Source organism: Microcebus murinus, chromosome 15 (genome assembly GCF_040939455.1).
Source record: "Microcebus murinus isolate Inina chromosome 15, M.murinus_Inina_mat1.0, whole genome shotgun sequence".
Taxonomy (NCBI): Eukaryota; Metazoa; Chordata; class Mammalia; order Primates; family Cheirogaleidae; genus Microcebus; species Microcebus murinus.
Window position 1 is genome coordinate 34,242,791 of NC_134118.1, and position 9,067 is coordinate 34,251,857.

Here is a 9,067-nt window from a genome sequence, read left to right on the forward strand (position 1 = left end):
GTTGTCACCATTTGTAGGCTTTTATAAAGACTCTTTTGCTGTTGTTGCTCTCCCCTAGTGACATTACTATTCTCAGTATTCCTTTCCTTCTGGAACATGACTTGTTTAATGAATGGTCATTTCTGCCTTTACCATCCCCCAAAGTTTATAGACCCAACTCCTTGATGTGTACTATGTTTAACCCCAGTAATTTCTGCCAGGAGCTACTTAGTTTTACCAAGGGCAAACTCTTAACTGGAGAGTCTCTTACCTCCTTCTCCTCCAATCCTTTGTGTCAGGCAATGGGGTAGGTGGAGGAGGTAACCATTTTAAGGGGGCTGAAACCACCAAAACATGATTGCAAGAGACAGTCTCTAATCTGGATGTTTGCTGTGCCCTAAAAAAGTACCAAGTGTTCCTTGATGTGAGGGAAGTCTAATTGTTGCAGCCCAATTGCCTAGCAGTAAACATGGTTCATAATAGGGATTCAGTAAAATGACTGGGCAGATAAATGAATATCTGAACATTTCATCATCTTCCAGGTTCATTCTTCTATCTTATGGTTGACTTGTAGGTTAAAACTTACTTGTCTCTACTTTATTAAGAATAGGATAGTTGTCATTGTCGACAACTTAATAAAAATGTTAACAAAGACACTTATTTAGTAGAAAGCAATCCTCCCTAGCCTTGTTGGCTCGTTCTGGCAGAAAAGCTCAAGGTATTTGTGTTTCTCCTCAAGATCGTTTGCTTTTCTTGTACTCACAATTGACAGCAGTACAGAAGCTTTCAATTGTACATTATTTTCATACTTGAAAGTGAACTGCTAATGGCAACCAGAGATATATGATCTAAATCCTTCCTACTCAGGGCGTGGTTTGTGTATCAGCAGTATCTGTATAACTTCCAATCTTTTTAGAAATAAAGAACCTCAGGACCCACCCCAAACCCACTGAATCATAATATTCATTTAACAAATCTTCAGGTGATTCCCAAGTTTATTAAAGTTTGGAAAGCACTGTTCTAAAGTCAACTTGTTAAGTATGCTGAGCCCCCAAACAGGTTTTCTGAATCTTTCTAAATCCAGGAATTTTTAAAACCAGAATCTTTATTTTTCTGGGTTAGTATTGCCCTGTCAGTTCAAATACAGTAACAGGACTAATAGGTTCACCTCTTTTGACTTCATGGACCTTAAAAAATTCATAAACCAAAAGGAATTGAGAGAGAGAGAGAGAGACAGACAGAGAGAGAGACAGAGAGAGAGAGACAGAGAGAAAGAAATAGCAAGGGTGTAAAAATGAGAGAAGCATTTTGTGTGTGTGTGTGTGTGTAATGTCAGGAGCAAAACTTCTCTTTATTTTAGCAAACAATCAAACCACTAATTGTGCTATTGACCAAATAGCCTATCAAACATAAGAAAAATAAGATAAACTTCTACCTCTTCATTACTTGATTTCCTCCTCTTCTTCTTAGTATTATTTATTTTCTATTTGTTTTAACACACCTGGTTAGATACATTTTACACCGTAACTTATGATAATTAGAACCATGGTGGTACTCCAAGTCGTCTCTTTAGGAATGTGGAGTTTTTATTAGGAACAGCAGATCATATGAGGTTGGAGTCCATAAATGTCTAGTCCTGCTATAGGCATTCATGATGTAGTCTGGACTTGAAAAGACTCTGATGGTGACAGAAATGAAATAGAGTGGCAGACAAAGTAATGACCCTCCTAAGATAGCCACATGTGAATCCTCAGAACCTGTGAATATTCTTTATTATGTAGTAAGGGGGAATTAAGGATGCATGTGGAATTAGGGTTGCTAATCAGTTAATCTTGAGATGGAGAGATTATTTCAGCTTATCTTGGTGACCCCCAATGTGGTCATAAGAGTCCTTATAAAAGAAAGAAAGAGGCAAGGGAGTCAGGGTCAGGGACAGAGTCGGAGGGATGCAACGTGAGCAAGACTTGACCAGCAATTGCTGGCTTTGGAGATGGAAAGGGGTTTAGCCAAGGGATGTGTGCAGAAACTAGATAGCAAATTATTCTCCCTTAGACTCTTCAGAAAAGAAGGCAGCCTTGCCTTCAGTTTGGTTTTGGAGGGGCTCCAGTGAGACTCATTTCAAACTTGTGACTTCCACACGTGTAAGATAATAAATTTGTGTTGTTTTAAGCATTAAGGTGGAGGTAAGTTGTTGTTGCAGCAGCAATAAGAAACTATAGAGATTTTGATACTGAGAAGTGAGTACTGCTGTGCAAATTATTGAAAATGTGAAAGTGCCTTTGGGAGTGGGCAAGAATAGAGGCTGGAAGTATTTTGTGGAGCCAGCATTTAAAAAGCCTAGCTTTCCTTGAGCACGCTGTTAATAAAAATATAGTTGTCAACTCTGCTAGTGAGACCTCAGAAGAAAGTAAGGAGCGTGGTAGAGAAAGCCTATCGCATTTTTTGGGAATATATAAATCATCATGAACACATTGCTGGTACAAATATGGACTTTAAAAGTCCTACTGGCTAGAACTTAGATGGAGATGAGGAAAGTGTTACTGGAAAGTGGAGGAAACTATATTCATAGTGCGTAGAGGCAGAGAGCTTAGCTGAATTATGTCTCATACATAGGTGGAAATAACGATCTGGGATATTTAGCTGAGAAGATTTTTAAGCAAAGTGGTGAAGGTATGGCCTGGTTTTTTTTTTTTCCTTGCTATTTATTATAAAATGTGAGAGAAAGAGATTGATTGAAGGAAGAACTATTAAGCAAAAAAGAAGCAGGACTTGATTATTTGGGAAATCCTCAGCCTATCCAGATTGCAAAAGATGCTACATCCTCTCTTGTCTTGGTGAGCGTAATGTCTTTGTACTTTGGTAGGACTGAAAGTTTTTATCAGTTCTCATATTTGAAAAATCTGCTAAATGTTTTGATACAAGAGATCTCTATATTTTAATCTATGTTAAAATAATAATTATATTGATTCATTTAGTTGCCAATATATAGTCTAGGCATTGCTATTCTACAAAATTGTATTGACATGTACTTTAAAAGGAAATAAAAATGGTATCCTAAAGGTCCTAACATATCTAATGCTGTTTAAAAATACTACCTCAAAGGGATAACTTATAATTTCATTGACTTGGGGAAATTGAAAAAAATATAGGATGGGTACAGTGACATAATAAAAAAGATGAATGGGTTAGTGGCCACTGCAAAATAAATGTTTGTGAAACATGCCAAAGGTATTTTTTGAGTGTAACTCAAAATATTTCAGCACAAGATATCTCATGCAAGTGAGATCTGACCAGGTTTAAAAGAATCGTTCAGCCAAACAAAGATAATGTCTATAAAAGAAAAAGAACAAAAAGAGTCCATAGCTGGCACAGTGGCACATGCCTGTTGTCCCAGCTATTGGGGAGGCTGAGACAGGAGGATTGCTTGAGGCCAGGAGTTTGAGACCACAGTGCACTGTGATTGTGCCTGTGAATAGCCACTGCGCTCCAGTCTAAGCAACGTAGCAAGAGACCCCATTTCTAAAAAAAGAAAAAATTCCATGGAAAGATAGCTACAGTTAAGCTCTCATTCTAAGTTGGTTCACAAACACTTAGTTTTCCATATTGTTTTTTTCTTCTTTCACTTAGTTTCTGTCTCCTAGCCTCACTTTTTATAAGATTTCTGGGATTTCCAAAATAATTTGCCATTTAAAAACAGATTCTATGTTTTATGAGTCTTTGACGTCACTATTTTTTAAATAGAAAACTAATGCCAGCTGCCAACAAAAAGTTATCAAAAGAAAGATCAATGAATTATTTGCTGTAGTTCTAACATTTCAATTGTCAAGAGAGAAACATAATATTAAATAGTTAACATCCTTGGTTGTTTATTATGTGCCAGGCACTGTTATAAGCACTTTATATGCACTGCATTATTTGTTTCCCCTAAAAACCCTTAGAGGTAAGTGCTATTATTATATCAGCTTTACAAATGAGAAAACTGAGGTGTAAGGAGATTAAACATGTCTCCCCACGTGGCAAAATCAAGACTCAAACTCAAGCAATCTGGCTCATAACTCCAGGGTATTAATCATGCTTGTCATTCTGAAAAGAGCTTGTGAATTATCAAAATAAAGATCACCAGTCCAAACTTATTAAATCATATTCTTTGGGTACCGGTAGGCTTCCGGAACCTGCACTTTAACAAGCATCTGTAGATTATTCTGAATATTGAGAATGACACTCAGAAATACTAAAAACTTCAAGGTAGTAAAGCTATCTTATTGAAGAAGTCCTTGGGCAGGTGCACACTGGTGATGCCCTTACGTAGTAGGCTGTGGTTCTCAGCACTAGCACATCAAACTGGTTCTATTTTCTTGATTACTTTGCTTGACATTAGTTTAAGTTACCAAGTGATTGGTGGAGAACATGAGTTTCAAGAGTTTGATTTCTTCACAGAATGGTTAACTAAATAGGAGTAGTGTGTTTCCATTTAATTATGCATTTACAGAGAGGAAGGAAGAGAGGGAGGGAGGAAGGGAGAAAGGAACTTTACAGGAGCATGTAGGCGAAGCGTTGGAAGTATATTCAATAAAGCTGCTTATAAAAGGAAATATTAAGAAAAACATACTCAGGTAACTTTCTCCCTAAAGGTTGCCTTAGTCCTGCTTTCCTTCATGGCAAGGCCTATTCAGAAATAATCATTGATTAAATGAATGCCTGTTACACAGAGTTGAAAATTAACATCTTCTATTTTTAGACACTGGACATATAAACAACTGGAAAGCCCCTGAAAATGAAGCTCCCACAAATCTTCTCCAGTAGTATGACTGTCTGCTATGTCAAGGGATCTTGCATAGCCAAGCTGAAATAGAGTTTAAAAATCACAGCCTTAACAGAACCTCACTTTTAGAAGAACACATTTACTCAAAATTAGAAGAGTTTTTAATGTGGAGATCTATGAGCCCTTATATTTTAAGAAACATTCCAAAGTAATATGATCTAGTGACCAATGGGAAAGAAAGAGTCATCTTTGTAGAAAGACAAACTTGTAACTTTTTGAAGAATGGCAAAAAAAAAAAAAAAAAAATTAAAAGTGCACTTTAGTCATGAAAGTGCCTTCTCATGTTTTAAAATACTGTTAACAGATACATTTTTTTCTGCTTCCTATACTATACTTTTATAATTTAAAGCTGCAAAATATGATATGAGAAAAATAATATGCCTCTAATTAAGCAGCCCAGTGGGAGTAAAGCCAGGTAATTTTCATGATTCTTACACAGGACATTCACTACATGGGGGTGATTTATATTGATGAGCTCATGCAACTGTATCAGAAACCTCTAATGATGGGTATCAATTGTGGTTTTGAGTTTCACTTTGCTTCAGAAGTCAAGATGTTTTCTTTGTACTCCATTCATGAGAGTGTTTCATGTATGCTTCTCCTTCTGGAAAAGGTAAAACACATAGATCTCAAAATTGGAAAAGACAGCCAAGGAGATTGAGATACTCTTAAATGATAGTCTTGCCAGATGCGGCCAAAAGCCATATCCTGAGCTGTGGTTTAAAAAAAGAAAACTGATTCAAGTTTGAAAGTAAAAAGAATTCTGTTTTGACATTTAAAAAAAAAAGGCAAATTATGCAGAGGCAGGCTTGTTGAAATCTCATTTTATGAAAATGACAGTTATGGCTGCCGTCTCATATTTATAAAATGCTTTGTTTAAACAGTTGACAATATTACCAACGGGAAATAGTGTCTTACCAAATCTCTTTCTTATTGCTTTTTGGAGTATTCTATTTTGGTCTGATTATAAAATTAATGCAAGGGACCTTCCCTTTCCAACACTATAAAAGATGTGCTGAGAATCTCTTCACAGTACTGAACACCTGACAATGGTGGATAAAAATTTAAGCATGCTTTTAGGCTTAACCAGCCTAGCTGTTCAGAAAAGGCAATGAGCTGAGACTAGAAAGAAGGATGTCACTGGTGAGCAATCACTGTAGCTGGCAATTGCCCTGAGGCCATCTGCCTAAGACTCGTGGGCTAGAGCCTGGATTATATGGTGACATGTACAGGGGAGACAGAAGACAAAACTAACCATGCAAATAGGAAATGACAACACACAAATGGACACCTTGGGTGGAAGAGGAGAGTATTCTCATGCAAAGTACCTTGTCTCTTTAGGTTTTGGCTCAGAATGAAGCAGAGGAGAAAACATGTTCCTCCTAAGAATTCCTGATCACAAGACTGCACTTCCATAGTTTTGGATTCGAAATTCATACTAATTCTGGCTTGAAAATCCCAAGGCAGAAATGTTATTTTAAAGTGGTCATGACATTAGGAGGCTGGCAGAAACAAACACAAATCCTCACTGGGGGAATTCTATTTTAAGATGAGCTTCAAATAATCTCTACAGATAAAGTCCCAGGGAAAATGAGTCTGTAATAAGGAAGTCATCAAATACATGGGGGAAAAAGCCACCATAAATGATAGAATGCAGAACTAAAAAAATTAAAAGTCAAACCTACAAGGAGTATAAAAGTTGAAGTTATTCAAAACAGAATATAAAATAAACATGTTTAAAAAATAAAATGTTATTCATAGTATGACAAACCAGAAATACAACTTAAACTGATTGAAACTAGAACCAAAAGCAACTTCCAGAAAAACAAAATATAATAATTGAAAATAAGATATCATGAATGAGCTAAACAATGGATTAGATAAAACTGAAGAAAAAATTAATGAACTGGAAAATACATTTAAAGAAATAAACCAGAATTTAGACAAAGAGTTGGATGAAAATACGAAGGATAGGTTAAGATGTTTGAAAGATACTATAAGGAGAGAATACCAATTTAGTAGAAAGGTAATTTCAACATGACTATGACTAATATTTTCCAGAATTTAGTTCAGTCACCCATCTTCTGGTTAGCATAACAATTCCCAAGAAGAATAAATAAATTTTTAAAAATCCAGTTATAAATATATTTGGTATAATGATCAAACCAAAGATAAAGAGATCTTAAAAGCAACCAGAAAATTAGTCAGATTACCTATAATTGAATGACAAGTAGATTGATTATCAACTTTGCTAACTGCCTAACAGAAACAAAAATAGAGGAAAATAGACCATAATCCTCAAAGTGCTAGAAAATGCTGAGAGAAAAATAACTGTCCATTTAAAATTTTATATTCAGCAAAACTGACTTTTGAGAATTGGTGGCTGGTGTGGGAAGAAGGTAATTTTACTTAGAGATTTTAAAATCAATATATCTTTGAAAAGATAATTTGTAAAGATGTACTACAGAAAGAACAATTGCCAATCAGAAGATCTAAGAGCCAAGAAAGAATAGTGGGGTGGGGGGGACCCAGAAAGCATATATTTTTAGGTTAAATATAAACAAAGAAACAGATTGACAAACTTATATTATTTTTAACTTAAACACTTCTTTTCATCAAAAAGAGTAAAGCAAAAAGCTAAAAACTATGAGTTATTCATAACATAATTAAAAACAGATGAGCAACTTCATAAATAGTCCACATGACTTAAATTTTCTTCCTTTGAAACATTCCAGGAATTTTGGTGTCAGAGAATGTTACTTAATTGTGACTAATACCATTTGCCAAATCGTTTAATAAGTTTTAATAAATTTATAATCTTATCAGTTTTGTGTAAAGGATGAACTATATGCTTGCTATTATTTTTATTAAAGATTTATGTTAGATGTTTTTTTGTTAAACGTGAATCTCAAATTATATTTCTTAAATATCTTACAGGTTTATTTGGTCATTATTATTACCACGACCCTATATATTTTGAACTCTTAATTTATGTTCTTTGCCCTTGATTGAGGTATTAGTGCTTTTCCAATTCATTTGAAGATAGTCTTTATATATTGAGAATGTTCACCTGAAACAAAAATTATAAGCCTCCAAATTGAGTTCATCTTGATTAAATTATAAGAAACTATAGATTACAGTGGCATTTAATGACAAACCATAAAGTAAATAACAATCAATGCTGGACTGATTATTGTCTTTTTCAAGCTAGTTAAAGACTATTTGCATTATGATAACCATAGTAGGACAATGACAACATAGTAGGACAAGGAAAGAACACAGTTGGGTGACTAGTCAGATAAGGTAAGAATGTTCAGAATTAAAGTATGCATGTTCTCATTCTTCTTACCATAATTAGAGCCCCCTTTTAGCTTTTTCATAACATTCAAAGAGAAGAAAAAGATCTTATTTAAAAATACTTACATTGAATAACAATCATACACAAGTCACTGTTCTACAAACTGGGGAAAGATAAAAGCAGGATCCCTGTTGTCAAGGCTTTCCACAATGACATGACAGACAATTAAATACATTAACAAATAAAATACACAGGATGTCAGATGGTAATAGGTGCTCTGGAGAAAAATAAAGCACAAAAGGATGGTTGGTGGGAGGGGGTAAGGTAGGGAGGGTAAGGAACTTCAGCTCCTTATGTGCAGCCAATAAATCTCTCAAATATAAAGTAAGTTTTGATATGCCCACGGTATTAGATTTCTTCTTCTTTAGGAAAAGAAACCACTTGTGCATTTCAGACAGAAAAGGATGCTCACAGAACTATTGAAAGAACTGGCGGAGGAACTTAGGGATCAAAGGAAAATACCATTAAGGATGCCAGCTGCCTGCAGCAGGCACGTGGTTGATACAAATCTCACCAGGCCCTCTGCCCCTGCAGGTGTCCACTGCTGCCAGACTAGCGCTTTTCCTTTTCTATGCCATCTAAATCTCACATGAATTCAGAATCCAAATTAAAACCCCTGTTGGCCAGGGCCTCTGGGAGCTGTTTCCATGCTCCCTGCTTGCATTGCAAAAGAATGTATAGAAAGGGGCAGGGGTGATGCTGAGTTGGTAACAGGCAGTCTGATACAACAACAAAGCTTGAAAGAAACATTCATTATTGCAAATATGAAAAAGTTGGTTTTTGTCCAATTAGCCCATACAATATATGTATTATAGGATACTGAATTTTCTCATTTAACTTGAGTTAATTAATCAAAAGGTTGAAGTATAAGAGAGAGGGTTAATCCCAGGTGGAATAATGATTAACGT